The sequence below is a fragment of the Ischnura elegans genome, chromosome X (genome assembly GCF_921293095.1).
Source record: "Ischnura elegans chromosome X, ioIscEleg1.1, whole genome shotgun sequence".
Lineage (NCBI taxonomy): Eukaryota > Metazoa > Arthropoda > Insecta > Odonata > Coenagrionidae > Ischnura > Ischnura elegans.
In genome coordinates this window covers 101,718,501-101,729,519 of record NC_060259.1, presented here as the reverse complement: position 1 = coordinate 101,729,519, position 11,019 = coordinate 101,718,501, and positions in this window count along the sequence as shown.

Here is an 11,019-nt window from a genome sequence, read left to right as displayed (position 1 = left end):
GCTCTTCTCAGAACTTCATCGTTATATCTTCAGCTCTAAAAATTCTCCTCTTTTTGAGGAATTTCCCCTTCTCTTGGGCTATTATACTGGATATATCCTTCCTGATTCGTCCATCACCGGTCACTCGGCTGACTCGTAACAGAACTGCTTCACCTTCTTAAGTTTATGGTTCCTTATTTTCAGGCTGGTATTTTCCTGGTAGGAATATCGTCAACTTTCAGCTACTTTATTAATTCATAAGTCCTTTATTGCTATGTGAAAGTTGGATCTTAAAGTTGAAGCTCCCATATCATCCTTTTTTACTTCGCTTTCTTCTTCAACTAGATCATCTTCAATTAGATTCAATTTTCGGTGCAAGATTTTTATCGTTGTATGCCTATTCCAGATACCCCTTCCATCTATTCAAGTTGTCCTAATTTTCAATGAGGAGATTTCCGTTCTAGCTTTAATGGCGCAACTCTCGCGCTCTGCTCCTTGAAGTTGTTCTTCACTATTCTCACGTATCGTTTCCATGCCAGAGGTTGTTCAGCACATCCTCGCAAATATTCTTCATTCACATTTTTCTCGCTTTCCTCGTTTAGCGACTTATTTTCTTGTATCTAAGATGCCCTTCTCCGATTTTAGCATTCTTGTATGTATTTTTCTCTATCTTCAATGATTTCTTAGAAATCATCTGTGATCCATGTATTTTTCTCGACAGCTTTTCTTTTCACAAGGACTTCATTTGTCGCATCCAGTAGTGTTGATGTTATTCCAGCTTTCTTGCACCGATTTCAATATTTCTACGCACTGTGGCATATTTTGTTTCTTATTTTCTTGTGGTTAAGCTGTCTTCGGTTTTTGTATTCTTGTACTTTCTTCAATGAGACTTGATCTATGGTCCATGGATTTTTCTTGACAGCTCTTCTTCTCCAAACAACTTAAATTTTACTTAGATTTTAAATACCTTGCTATCAACCGCTAGAATTTATTCCTGTAATTCTTTTTCTCTTTTTTTCACTTACCAAACCCATATTATTTTGTTATTCTTCCGCCCTATATTTCACGACGATGGCGTTTCATCTCCTAAAGTAGCAAGATTCCCCTCTTTATTACTTCCGCGATATCCTCGTGCACTCGTATACGACTGCTTCCACTTCAATGTCCGTCGTTGGTGATTTAGCCTGTATCACTTGGGTGTCCACTAGTTTGGTCTCCGTCTTCACCTCGATTATCCTTTCATTATACTGCGGAATATTTTTGCCCTCGTGATGGAGCTCATTCCGAGCATTAAGCCGACTCCCGCGTTGGCATTTACAGATGCAATCTGTGTCATCGTTGAACTTCCACTCCAATAGTCTCCCTCTACCAGCCACTAAACGCTAGGAATGCCGGACTTGACACCCCTCCTAGAACTACCGAATGGAGTCATTTTGACTTCTACCTCATAATTGTTTATTTCTGCAGTTTATATCTGCTTTTATTGATACAATTAAAATTCATTTTTCTTACACGTTATATTGTTTTGATGGGATTATCACTGAGGAATTGGTTAATAAAGCAAACGTAAACCTTTCACTATATTTATTATCATGTTTAAATGAAAAAAAATTACGTAGGCTACAAGGAAGGTGGGGATATAATTTAATAGAATAAAAAAGATTTTTATTGCAGATGGTACCTTCTCTCATTCGTTGTCAAAGATAACCTTGATAAATGAGTACCCTTTTTTAAAACTATTTTTATCGCAAAGCCTTGTTATATGTCAAAAATGAATAAAAGTCTCGAAATTTCAGGCCATAATTCGTAAAATATTAGCCATAGCAGAGAAATAAAAATCTCAAGGAGTGAAAATGACTCCATCGGTAGTTCTAGTGTTAATTTCCCTGATTCCTCTAAAGTCAAGGTTTATTCTTTGCCTTTACACCTTCAGATTCTCCATCTTCAGCAAGTTCACAGTGATCTGACGTTCCAAGTTCCTATCCTTAAAATCTTATCACCTTTGATCGATGTTTTCTCTCGAATAGTCCCCGCCCGGAGATCCGAATGGAAGACTAGACTCCGGAATATATTTTAATCTAGAGAAAATCATTCATACCTTTTAGTTAATGTTTGGAGTACCTTTGATTTCTCTAGATAATAATGTAATGGTTTCCCTTTGCTATCCACAGCACAGTAGTACAGCCGTGAAAGTATAACGGCTGCAGGGATTGTGTGTCGCTGTCACGGTGGTCTTCACCTTCACTCTCATGAAGAAGAGAAAATGCCCACTCCACCTGGAAAGCTAATGTTTGGCCATCCTCCATCGCCAAGTCACAGCTTCTTCACAAAATTCAGTACCATTTCAATAGATAGGTCTATACCCGCTCCGAACGCCGTCACTTTTCGCCCACAATTGCTTATTCGATCAGTAAATTCGCATATGTCGCAGCTAACGCGTTATTTATAGAGGCCTTACCGCCATCCGCAACCCGGTGGACTCACTCGGTGGATTTAAGCTCTGCCTCCAGCAGGTAAAGTTCACAGGAAAATTTATTCGTGAAAAATGCAGTCATGGCGTTTTAACGAATTAGAGCCATAAATATTTTGAAACAATAAAAGAGAGCGAACTAAAAAGTAACATATAAGCTATAATTCAGTATCATCTTATCACCTTTGATCGATGTTTCCTCTCGAATAGTCCCCGCCCGGAGATCCGAATGGAAGACTAGTGTACCTCCGGAACATATTTTAATTTTAATTTTATTACAAATTGGAAGAAATGAGGTGAAAGCGCTTGAGACGTTTACGCTATACATGCATTCCTCCTTTTATTTATGCATCAGTTGTTTCAAGCTCTTACTCTCCATAAGATTTGTCGCACAGTAACCAGCCTAGAGTTAAGTCAGCATTTACTACGCAATTTTTCCAAAAGCTAAATACCCATCTCCGGCGATGCATAAATAAAAAAGCAAAACTCTGGAAAAACTTTTCCCGGGAAAACGCAGGCTAAAAGAAGAATAAATACGTAATAAGAAATGCTTGAGTGACTCCGGATGCTGCCATTTGCGAGCAAGAGGCTTCTTTTCGAAGAAGTCGCCCTCTTGTCTATTATCGCCAGTTTTTTGTGGCCATTACTTGGCTCATGAAGGAGTCTGTTTATGCTTTCATTGGATCTACCCCTCAGCAAACTTCCACGGGGCACACACGAAAAGCGCTTCCTCAAGAGACGCTCACCACAAGATTCGCTTGAAGCGGTGAGAGATCGCACAGAAGTAGCACGGGTGACATGCAAGCGGAGGACAGTGTGGAACAGCCGTAGCCTTCCAGATATACGCAGGCCGTAATATCCCAACTTCGACTTTCATCTGCTTTAAATTAGTAGCGCAGCTTTTTTTAATGTCCTTATGAGGATACCGTCAAATTTTCTAATGTAAAGTTATTTGGGCTGCCATTATTCGATTCGTATCGTAATTTCTATATAATAACTATCACAGTCATCAAGCACATCTGAATACTACCCCGCAAACCGCATAAAAAAGGCGTGCGGCAGGGGGCGTTAGGACACCAGCCGTTTACACATATAAAGGAAATGCTCTCTTAAGGCAAAATATCTCCCTTAATTTATCGCTTCTGTCGGACCTGGAAATATAGTGGGGGTCTAAGAAGAAACTCTCTATTCTCAATATTAAAAAAGAAGAAAATACCTTTTCTCTTTTGTTCAAACCTAGCGCGCAGCCTCCGAGTCTCCAGCGGCTCCCAGCCTAATTCGCTTAACATCTGGGTAACACTGTCTGTACGCCCGTAGCTGTTTTTGACGTATCGTGCAGCTTTCCTTTGTATTTTATTCAAAATACGGATAAAGGCTTTCTGCACATGATCCCATATGCTCGCTGCATATTCTAGATGTGGTTGGACGAGTGCGAAGTAGCACCTTTCTATTACTTTCTGTTCCGAAAATCTTTCCACAATACGCTTGACGAATCCTAAATTCTTCAGGGCTATGCCGCAAATATTCCTTGTAAGTGTCCCCCACGAGAGGTTCGAGGTTATCGTAACTCCCAGGTACATCACTTCGTCTGTTGCCTTTATGTTAATACCATCCACAGCTTAAACACGGTTATTGTTGGACGAACTCCGCAAAAAATGTACCGCCGTGCATTTCCTCAGATTACGTCCGAGCCCCCACTCCACAAATGAACGTCATTTAAATCCGATGATAGAATTTCAAAGTCAGAGGAATGATCACTAATTTCACGATAGATGACAGTGTCGTCAGCAAATGAACGTATTTTACTTATAATTCGGGAGCAAAAAATTAGTAATTAATAGAAAAATTAATTACCAATGATTGCTAACGATGTGTTTTATGTGATTTTATCCATTATTTAGCACATCGTTCTAAAACACACTTCGTTTGGAATGATTTTTAATTTCCATTTGTCCGCTTAATTTTTCTATAGAATAAAATATTGAATATGTATATTTTAAATGAAAGAGCCGTGGCATATAAATAAGACGCGCGAATATCCATAACTGCCTATGATGCTCGAGCTCTGCCATGAGAATACTGGAGGACACGAAAAAATGTATCATTGTTTTCTGATAATAATTGTCTAACATGGCGTACTAAAACAAGGCTATTCGGGCCTCCAGCCAGGTGGTCTCCCTCCATTCTGGCAGAATGTAAGGAAACCACCCGGCTGGAAGCCCGAATAGCCTTTTTCGAATATATTCGCCGGGAAAGCATTAGATTTTACTTCATGGCGTACTAAATATTACCAATGCTTAAACATTGAAAATGAAATTGAATTGCTGTATAACATGAGGAGTACAACAAGATATAAAAGTTAAGTTTCATTGAATTCTCCCATAAGAATACCACATCTTGTAGACTTATACCTCTAGGAAGCTACGAGAGCATCACGCGAATTTGGATTTTGAATCTCCATGGACTATACTGGCAACGTCTATTGCAATGGTATGGAATGATATTCAAAGAAGACCACCGTCAGATAAGGTAATTTTCGCAATTGGGAATGGCGGGAAGGAAGGGTGGAGCGAAACCCGGTGTCGGCCAGCTCGTGACGGAAGGCGCCTAGAGGACCACGGCTTTACGGCCCATTCGACAGACGGAGTGCTGCATTTGAGGTGTCCGCCACAAACAGGGATCAAGCAGTCTCTGAAAAATCTCTGCCACCGCCGGGATTTGAACCCGGAGCGACTGAGTAGGAAGCCAACACTCTAGCCACCACATCAACTCGATTCCCCTCTTACACTCCCGCGTGCATTATTCGTTCATTATTCTTTTAACCCCAGTTATTCATAGAAAATTATCTCCAAATCCTTTCGAATTTATTCATGCTGCTTCATTTAAAAAACTAGTTATTACTAAAAGGATTGCAAAATTAAGAGAGTGGGGAAGCTTTCGGAATGGGAGGATGTTCAAAATCACATGTTGAGATAATTCCGACTAAAATAGGCACAAACGACGGCAGAGGAGCACGGATATTATTCGTAAACAACTTTAACAGTTTTACGTCATTTCCTTCTACGTGTGGATGAGAAGATATTTTACGATTCCCTTTCAATAGTTACAGAGAAATTCTAGAAGTAGGTTTCACGAGAAAAACGCTAACGCGAATACAAAGAGATTAAATGTTAACTTTTGAGGTAACAACAACACGCTACTGACGTATACGAAGTTGTTTTGAATATCCATTGACCACATCTTTAGCACCTCTCACCACCCCCATATATTTTGCAAGAATGACTTCTCGTGGCCATTCTTATTCAAGGATTCTAATCAGCCGAAAAAGACACGTGCATTCAAGCATTTAGGTATGAATCATGATATTTATCCTCACTAACACTTCCTAAAGCCTTGCCAGTTTTTCGATCGACGACACAAAATTTGGAATACAACTTCTTAAGCAACATCGAAGCGTTACTGAGGCAAAATATCGGGCTAACCATGGGTCCGTAAGCTTAATCATGAGAAGCTTGGCCTTGGTTAGACAAGTCTAACCTTTAAATCGGCTAATATCGTCAACAAGCAGCGAAGCTATGTTAAGTTGATAGCAGGGTACGGTCACGAGCCACGTGCGCTACCCGAGGCCTTGTCATGCGGCCTCCAAAGCAATGCGACGTTTACAGTGCTAACAATCGCGCTGGTATTTGGAGGAGGCGACCGGCAAGTTAGGTATGAGGAAGGGGAAGAGTGGAGAGAAACCCGGCGTCAGCATTAGCCTGCTCTAAACGGAAGGAGCCAAGAGAACTACAATTTAACGTTCAATCCGGCGGACAGAAAGCTTTACTTGCAAAAACCTACACAGAGCACCCAATCAGGCAGGGATCGAGCCAACTGTAAATTTCCATCACCACTGAAATCTGGACCCAGGGCAATGGGAAAGTCAACACTCGAACCACCACGAAATCCCAGTCCCGAATACTGCTGACATTTTAGATGACAACAGTTATACCTATAATGTATGGAGCTGCTTTCAATCGGAAGATTAATTTACATACTGCAAGAATAACCCGTTAAACATATCTATACATATTTACATTCAATAGTTTCAGGCTAAGCAGGAAATTTATAATGCAAGAATGAATCATTACCATGTTTGAAACCACTGAGTTTTTTAAGAACACACCTAGTTTAATAACGGAAGGTCAGGGATATGAAACCAGCTCTACCGGATTAGAAGCCACGGCTCAATTGCAATGGATTTCATTAATATTTTGTGTGCTAATGACGCATTTTGATTATATGATGATATTACGTTCTCGCGAAACTTCACCTGCGGACAACGTAATATTACGTCTATTTGAACTTGATCGCCTTATATATTTCCGCCGTAATATTATGAATCTGTCTAGAATTGTTCTTTAGGCAAATAATTGCAAATAAAAATACACTACATGGTATAGTCATCGATATGGAAGTTTTTCTTTCAACTTTATCTCAACTGTTGTTAAAATACGAAGAATTCCTAAAATTTGGGAAAAATACTCAGCTTTAAGTAAGAAATAGGATATTAAGGGGTACCATTAGTAGTGTAAATACCAATAAATAAGGCGTTGGATTGCTAACAGCATCTCTTCCATGTCTCAGAGTCATGTTCTATTTCATATTAAACTTATGACGGCAAAATAAAAACAATGATACCAAGATATTAATGAAATAAGTTTCTAAACGGGGATTTATTTTTTTAAATTCTAGACTGGATAGGAAACATGGATGCGAGCGTTTCAAAGGATGCCGAAAACAAATCTAAATAAAAAAGACTCGGGAAGCGGCCTGCCCTCTCTGCACCGAGGAGTAAGTTGCTCAGCTCATAACAACGGATTAGCGAGCATTTTTTCCGTCTCGGTGGTAAAAAAACTGGCAAGTCCGGGCTCACCCCTGCAAACTGGTTTCCTCAACAATTATTTCGTCGCCGATTCTTATTGGCATCAACATTGGTTCCGATTCTCAGCTCCAGATACCGCGAAAGTGAGAACCATAGGCATTTACTCGGAGTATGGGCAACAACGAATAAACTTCTCGTTTTCACACTCCCAGCATCATCTTTAGGAAAACTTCCAATGTAGCACTTTTGTGTATAACCCATTTTTCAAAGAAACAAATTCCATGAAAGGTAAAGAAATAATATCCCCAGCGGTCACTAATGACACTAAATGGGTTTGTGATGCTAATTTAATTAAAAATTGCCGAACGATTATCAGTTCTTACAGGAGATCTGCTAAAATAAAATTATATTTGTCCATATGCAGACCGCCTCAATAAGTGTGTAACGGGGGGTGTTAGGACACCAGCGTTAGGAAAAAGAAAAAATGCGCGTACTGAGTCCCACCGTGCATTTATTAAATCTCTTTATTTATTTGGAGAAAAATTAATTTCGCTACCTATCCGTTCGGCAAAACATCTCTCTTATTTCTCGATTCTGATGGACCAAGCAAGCTCTTTCAAAAGATCCACGCTTCCGGAAACCTTGCAGACAACCGAGTAGGAAATTCATGGTATTGCTAACAACCATCTATTCAAAAATAATAACAATCGATGTTAATTTGTTGTTTGGTCGATAACTCCCCAGGTCATGTCTGTTTCCCTTTCTTAACATTGGAGTATCATTTGCAATTTTTCAGTCCATAGATATATTTCCTTCAGACAAAGACTTCTTGAATGTTATCTTTTGGAACGATGCTACAATCTATAGCGCTAACTCCTTGGGGGCGCACGGGGGTGTGAGCAAGTTTTTATTGATGGTAGTTGTTTAGCTTTTTTCTACACGATGAATAGTGATTTCTTTTTTCGGTTCCTAAATTTAAATTAATCGGAAAATTCAAATTGAACACAGTATCATATCTAGTGTTAACTATGTATAAAAAACTCTTTTATCTCTCTCTCTCTCTCTATTATCTTTGCCAATATTTTGTATATTATCTCGAAAGTACAATTTTATACTCGAGATAAAAGTCACATAGGTTTACTCCACACGAACTGCAAATTTTGCGATTTTAGCGTAAGCAGTAGACGAGGAATACGGGAAGATAAAAGAATAAATACGACCGGTTCAAAGGGAGAGGTCTTAATCAAGAAAAAGAAAGCTCGCGATTGTCTCCTGCAACGATTTCCGCCGAGTAATCTCGCTCCCTCGACAAGAGGCTAATAGCGGCGGTGTCTTCCTCTCCACCTCCCGTCCCGTCTCAAGGCGATCTTATCTCCCGGTCCCCGCACACCACAGCATTTCCCAGCCTCCAACTCACGCACCGGACACCAGGCACGGGAAGGAATTGATGCGGTTATCGAAGTTTACAAATAGAAGAGCGCGCCGGGGGAGTTGTTGGTGGATAATATTTGGCCGCGAAAGGCCTTCAAAGGAGAGGGACTGTCGTCTAGAGGTCTGCTCCCACTTCGCACTCCTTTCGCTTGTTTCATTGTGGAATGGGACTCTCATCCCTTCGCGGGAAACGTGGGATTTAAATGAGCGCAAAAACATCACGCTAACTCCCCATCACCACGAAGCGGAAGAGAGGGTGAAATCCTTCTTCTCGTCCACGGCTCTTCCGGTGATCGCATATTTTTCCCCCAATTCGTTCATTGTCTAATCCACTAATTTTGCCACCCTTAATAGTACTACAACTTTTTGCAAAAAATTGTAAATTTCAGAAACCCAAATCTCCGCGAGGCATCCGCAGATTCAGTTTTATCTTCTTCATCCTTCGCTGGTCTCTCCCGTCTCATACTTCAATCAGACATAAAATTCATTTACAATCCCCTCATCTCACACTTCGACAGTCCTGATCTTGTTTCCTTCTTCAACATAACTTTCCTTCCCGCCACACGCATTCGAACTCCCTGCTCCACATGCCAACACCCACGCTATCAGTAACTAAGCGCTCTCTATTCAACCGACCCTCTGTCTTGATAAATTCTTTCTCGACCGATATTGATCCATTTCCGTTTTTTCTCACTTGGCATCATCTCATTGAACACATAATTGACCATTAGGGTTATGACTTTTTGACTTTTCGTACAAAATTTGATTTCCTGTGCCACAAAAAGATGAACTTTTGCCCAAAAATAACGTCAGAAGTCTTAGTTTTGTTCTATTTCATAAAAAAGTCACCCCTAACAAGAAATTGCTAACTAGAATTTCAGCCACATAAAGGGTACATTCCTGTTCTTTCTAGAGTCTTGTCAAACGTTCTTCAAAGATCTCAATCTGTATGATGGAACTCTATAGAGTAGTCTGGATGTTTGTAAGACTCTCTGAAGTCTTCTATGACAACATTGTATTTTATATTACTTAATAGAAGTGTCCAGAAAGTTCTAGAAAATTCTCCAATTTTTAATTATATAATTGCATACGTTTGTAATCTCCTTATTATTTCTTATTATTAATTTCTTATTAAGTTGTTCCAAGTCTCCAACTGCAATTTAAATTGTAATGTCTCATAAGGTAAGTGCAACTACTATTGAAAGGAACAAGAAGATCTGGGAGAAGAATCTTACTCAATTTCAAGACTCACATAGGAAAAGAAGAACTGTTCCACTAGAAGAACGGTCACTGGAAAAGAACAGCAGGGTACCATTGAAAATCCACGTTTTTGGCCTTATCTAACCCTTGGAACATCTATCAAAGGAAGGAAGGAACAAGTAAACGAGATTACGAAAGACGTTACAAGTTTGTGGCGAAAGAAATTAAATTTCCTAACTATATCAAATCAAGTAGGACAATCAAAACTAGAACATGTGCTAAAACCTATGATGAATATATAAAGCGAAGAAAATGCTATGGTTGTGCAGTGAGGTTAGAAAGGTATATAATCCAAATATTGAGAGTAAAGGAAAAGTAGGGTATTCTACTGAAAAGGCAGCAAGTAATGAATCTATCCATCCATCCAAAAGAAGAAAAATGCCTTTGGCATCTACTTCCTCAACAGCAACTGCAACAATAATGCCAGCTTGTGTATCAGAGGCTGAGAGTGAATATAAAGAGTCCGAAGAAGATGAATCCACAAGTACATGTAAGAAGTACAGCAACCCAAACCTGCAACAAAATTAGTAACATCTTTAAATTTATCAACCAGCAAAGCATCAGTAGTTTGTAAACAGCTATTTCAAGAAGGTATTTTCAGAAAATACCTAATTTAAGTAATGTCAGTTGGAACTTCCGAGCAATGTCATTTATTTTGTCATTTATTCTTTTACCAGAAAAAAAAAGACCTCGCAACTCAAAACTTGTAGATTAATTTCCGACAATTTTTGAAAAACGGGGTTCTAAGCAGAGGGTTTTAAACTACTTTTAACACTTTTTATAACCGAAATAACTTCATTTGTCAAAGAACTCTTTTGTGAATTCACGATTTTTCAATATTTTGTTTGCCAACTACCTAAATTTCAATCTTTTATGAAGATAAGTAATTGTGTTTTATATTTCGGTGGTGGGGGTTGGTCCGGACCCCCCGGACCTCCCCCCCTTGCTATGCCATTGCACAGATGTGTGTTAATACATAAGTGTTATAAAATTTCATCATTATAATTTAATTTGT